Here is a 5145-nt window from a genome sequence, read left to right as displayed (position 1 = left end):
GCGCGGGGATCCCGCTCTCGGGTGGGGCCGGGAGCGGATGCGGGGAAGGCCCCGGGAGGGTCGAGCTACGGCGGAGCTCGACCAGGCGCGCGGGGCGAGCAAACCATTTATGAGCCCCGCAACCGCACGCGGCGGGGCGGGGCCGGGGGTCTGGTGGCCCCGTGTGGGTGGGGCCGGACTCAGCCCCCGCCCAGTCCACGCTCCCGCAGAAGGTGCCAGTGAATGCGTGATGAGCCAGGGAGGGGATGCAGGACACACACACACACACACACACACACACACACACACACACACACACCCCCCCCCCCCCCCCCCGGCCCCGCCACTAGCGAGAGGACAGGGGCTGGGGCCTGGAGAGGCTGCCTGCTGGGCGCCGCCGCCGCGCTCCGTGCGCAGCTGAGACGCCGCTGGGCTCGGCCTGCAGACCTGGGGACACTTCCTTCAGGACTTGCAAACGCCTTTGCCTCCTGAAGGAGGTCTCCGTGTCGGCAGCGTTAAAAGTGAGTGGGTTGGACAGTGAGAAAAATAAAGGATTTCTCTTTTTCTTTTTTTTAAGGGATTTTTTTTTTTTTTTAAATCTCTTGAGCAGAATGAGTGGAATTTGAGGCACCTTACCTAGCCAGAAGTACTACTTTTATGTTATGATCGTTTCTCACCTTCAAATCCTAGGCTGGTTTTCCTCCCATCACAGAGACTTTAGGCGAAAGCCACATAGGGAAGAATGTTGCTCGCTGCACTGTTAGGGTTGAGGCACCTCAGGAGGACCAGATATGCACAGGAGTTTCCTTTTTCTTAAAATCCCTATTTTAATTTTCAGTGCCTCAGCTTTCATAAGAGCTTAAAAGTGCAGAATGGCTCCATAAATATAACTGATATTTTAATGTAAGATAATTCAAAATGTACATGGAGACACGTGTAAAACTATGCCTTTCCTCTCTGAGAGCAGGAATATTGATTATTCATCTTTGTGTCTCAGTACCAAGCTCATGGATGATCAATAAAACTTAACTGGTGAATGAAAATGCACTGGGAATGGAGCATGATAGTAGTAGAGACACATCGCTCTAAGGGGCAGATAACGGAAAAAATCCTACAGAATTTCTAATCAAGAATAGTAAACATTTTTATAAACATAATGGTTATAATGATATATAATTTAATGATTTATGTTAAATGAGATGGCCTGCAAAAAATGTTTAGCACAGTACCTGCCTAGCAGCTCAAATATTAGCTCTTAGTTTTGTTGTTAGGCTGTTAATGGACTGAACTGTGCCCTCCTCCCTGCAAGTTTATACGTTGCATATGTTGAAACCCTAATCCAATATGACTGGTGTCCTAATAATAAGAGAGACAGAGAGAAAGATGGGAGAAAGAAGAGATACTCAGAGAAAAAGGCCATGTGAGGACATAGTGAGAAGGTGGCCATCTGCAAGATGAGGAGGATGTCTGGGAAAACCAAACCTGCTGATGCCTTTCTCTTGGACTTCTAGCCTCCAGAACCGTGGGAAAATACATTTCTGTTGTTTAAGTCACTCAGTCTGTGGTATTTTGCTATTCCCAGCAAGCTAATACATAGACTAATAAAGTGTCTCATTTGTAGTAGGTGGAATTCTGAGATGGCCCCCAAATTCCTGCCCCCTGATGCATACACACCTTCTTCCAGTTATTCAAACACTAATCTACGATGTGCTGCTGTGAAGGATTTTGCAGAAATTAAGGTCCCAAATTAGTTAACATTAAGAGAGAGAATAGCCCTGGTCTGGTAGCTTAGTTGGTTAGAGCATCGTCCTGATATGCCAAGGTTGTGGGTTCGATTTACAGTCAGGACACATATAAGAATCAACCAATGAGCCCAGCAGGCGTGGCTCAGTGGTTGAGCGTCCCACCCATCCATTTAGGGCATATGCCCAGGTTTCGGGTTCAATCCCCAGTAGGGGGAGTGCAGGAGGCAGCTGATCCATGTTGATGTTTCTCTCTCATGAATGTTTCTATTTCTCTTTCTCCCTCTCCCTCCCTCTCGCTCTAAAAAGAAACCAATAAAAACATATTTTAAAAAAAGAATCAACCAATAAATGCATAAATAAGTGGAACAACAAATCAATGTTTCTTCCTCTCACTCTCCTCCCTCTCTCTCTCAAATCAATAAATTAAAAAAAAAAGATTAAGCCCGGCTGGGCGTGGCTCAGCAGTTGAGCGTAGGCCTAGGATCCAAGAGCTCACGGTTCAATTCCCGGTCAGGGCACATGCCTGGGTTGTGGGCTTGATCCCCAGTCGGGGCCGTGCAGGAGGCAGCCAATCAATGACTCTTTTATCATTGATGTTTCTATCTCTAGCTCTCTCTCCCTCTTCCTTCCTCTCTCTGAAATCAATAAAGATATATTAAAAAAAAATTAAATGAGTTGAATGGGAGTATGTATAAACTTTTACCAGGCACTTTACACATATAAAGTATTGTTTTTAATATCTTTAAAGAGTAATGTCAGGATGTGGTTGGACCGTTAATGGTCGTGAAGTCTTTATGAGAGGTCAACTCTATGGAAAACAGGCTTTTACTCTATTTTAAGAGGCCCTGTCTCTCATCATAGAAAATATTAAAATGAGCCCACATTAAATATTATTTATATATAACTATTTAAGAGTTAAATTGCACCCTAGCTGTTTTGGCACAGTGGTTAGAGCCTTGGCCCAAGAACTGAAGGGTCCCTGGTTCGATTCCGGCCAAGGGCATGTACCTTGGTCGCAGGCTCAATCCCGGGCCCTGGTTGGGGTGCATGCAGGAGGCAACTAATTGATGTGTCTCTCTCACATCAATGTCTCTCCTTCTCTCCCCCTTCCACTCTCTCTGAAAACCAATGGAAAAAATATCCTCCGGTGAGTATTAAAAAAAAAAAAAAAGGTGAATTGTTGACACATCACGTTTTGCAGATATTTAATCAAATTTACTAATTTCAGTTTTGGAATAAAGAAATTTTGGAGCCAGTCATTTTTCTCAGCTTTAAATTTTATTGGCCCTTAAAAAGCTCATAGGCCTAGGCACTGGGACTTAGCTTCTAAAATGCAGTCGCACCAATGTTGGTCCCAGAGATTCTCTGGCAAGAAAAACTGAAATGGAATGTCAGTGTTGAAGGAATGTTGGGAAACATTGTTTCACTAGGGGGCGCTATTTCCCCTCCGTAAAGGAAATAATCTTCTGCTTTGGGGAGCAAGCAGCTTTTGGAGCCAGAGAACAAAGGGGTCCATGCATCCTTTAGATGTTAAAATAAAAAGCAGCTATTTCTCTGTGGCAGGAGATCCGGGGGTACTTCCAAAAGTAAATAGGATTAGTCACTGTGCCAATCCATGCAAATATATTTGTACATATTTATAGAAAGATTCAAATTATAGTGGGTAAACCAACCAAAAGTATTTGTAGAGTAACCACATTATTACTACCTTGATTGGCATCATATGTGAAGGGCAATTTTGCTGCCTAGGGAAAAGCTGAAAAGCAAGAATTTGCGTAAATGTAATTAGGTTTCTTGAGGCCGTGTGAGGACAGAACATTTTTTAACCTGGTGGCAATTTTGCTAGATGCAGCCTTCTCTTTCTCTTAGGAGCCATGGCCATTCATTGTGATGAATCTCTACATTGAGCTGTCAGTTTCCTGACAGGGATTTCAAACACAAGACTATGGAGGTGGATTTGAGCATTGCTCGAAGGTCTTGTCTAGATCAAAATTTGATGAATTCTTGTCCTTTCAGTAATCATTTGAAATAAAAATATCTCACAATAACTTATCCTTTCCCCTTTCAGTGGCTGTGGAGCACAAATGTCAGCATCTGAGAAGGAGCCTGTGTAATGGCTTAATCAAGAAGGCATGGGAGCACTGTCAAAAATTACCTTCTTAGTCACTAAAGCTTTGGCTCTCCAGCCTCAGTCTGCTGAAAATCTTGAATGGCAATGGCACCACAGAGCCTCCCCCATGATCCTACCACTTTCCTTAGGTGGCACTGTACACTGGATGTAAAAAAGGCTTGCTGTATTTTTTTTTAAATATATCTTTATTGATTTTAGAGAGAGGAAGGGAGAGGGAGAGGAAAAGAGAAACACCTGTGATGAGAGAGTTGTCATCGATTGGCTGCCTCCTGCATGCCGCCTGCTGGGCATCGAGCCCACAACCCGGGCATGTGCCCTGACTGGGAATCGAACCTCGATCTCTGGATCCTAGGTCGATGCTCAACCGCTGAGCCACACCCGGCTGAGCCTTGCTGTATTTTAATTTTCCCAGGAAAACGGCTCAATTTCATGTAAAATTAAAGAGCCCTAGCCGGTTTGGCTCAGTGGTTAGAGTGCGGGCCCACTGAGTGAAGGGTCCCGAGTTCGATTTTGGCCAAGGGGACATACCTCAGTTGCAGGCTCGATCCCCGGCCCTGGCTGGGGTGCGTGCGGGAGGCAGCCAATCGATGTGTCTCTCTCACATTGATGTTTCTCTCTCTCTCCTCCTTCCACTCTCCCTAAAAAGGCAATGGAAAAATATCCTCAGGTGAGGATTAAAAAAAAAAAATTAAAGACAAGAATTAAAATCACACGTTTATTTTTTCTCCTTTTGACTTAATGCCTATTATTTTCTTTCCATGTGGACATCTACTATCAGAGAGTTTCTACAAGAAAGAATACATTATTTTAAAAACATATTACAAATAGAAAGTGTTATTGATGAGCATAGTTTGGACAACTGTTACTACATGGAAACAGCCGAATCCCTCAGTACTGATTCTGGGCAGGACAGAGTGGCTCTGCCATTTCCCAAACTGAACACTTCCAGGGAAGTCTGAGCCCTGATGACTACCCGTCCCCAGCCACACACAGCAGATCAGGTTTTACAATATTTGCTTGGGAAAGTACATATAAGGATTTCAGCTCTGTCTTCTCACTGAGCTCCACTCTGTGCACACCTCGCTAAGATAGGAATCTTTGTACATGTCAGCTCTTGCATGCTGTGTAATTAGCGTCAAGTCAGGAATGACTCTCCAACACCATCTTTCCTCCCCAAGAGTTAACATTTAAAAATTTAATTCTGATAGTCTGTGGGAACTTGAAACACGTATACATTTATTATGCAAAATCAAATATAACTTCTGAGATGTCAGCTGTTTACCCACCTGT

The sequence above is a fragment of the Miniopterus natalensis genome, chromosome 1 (genome assembly GCF_054644295.1).
Source record: "Miniopterus natalensis isolate mMinNat1 chromosome 1, mMinNat1.hap1, whole genome shotgun sequence".
Lineage (NCBI taxonomy): Eukaryota > Metazoa > Chordata > Mammalia > Chiroptera > Miniopteridae > Miniopterus > Miniopterus natalensis.
Note: the sequence above shows the minus strand (reverse complement) of the source record.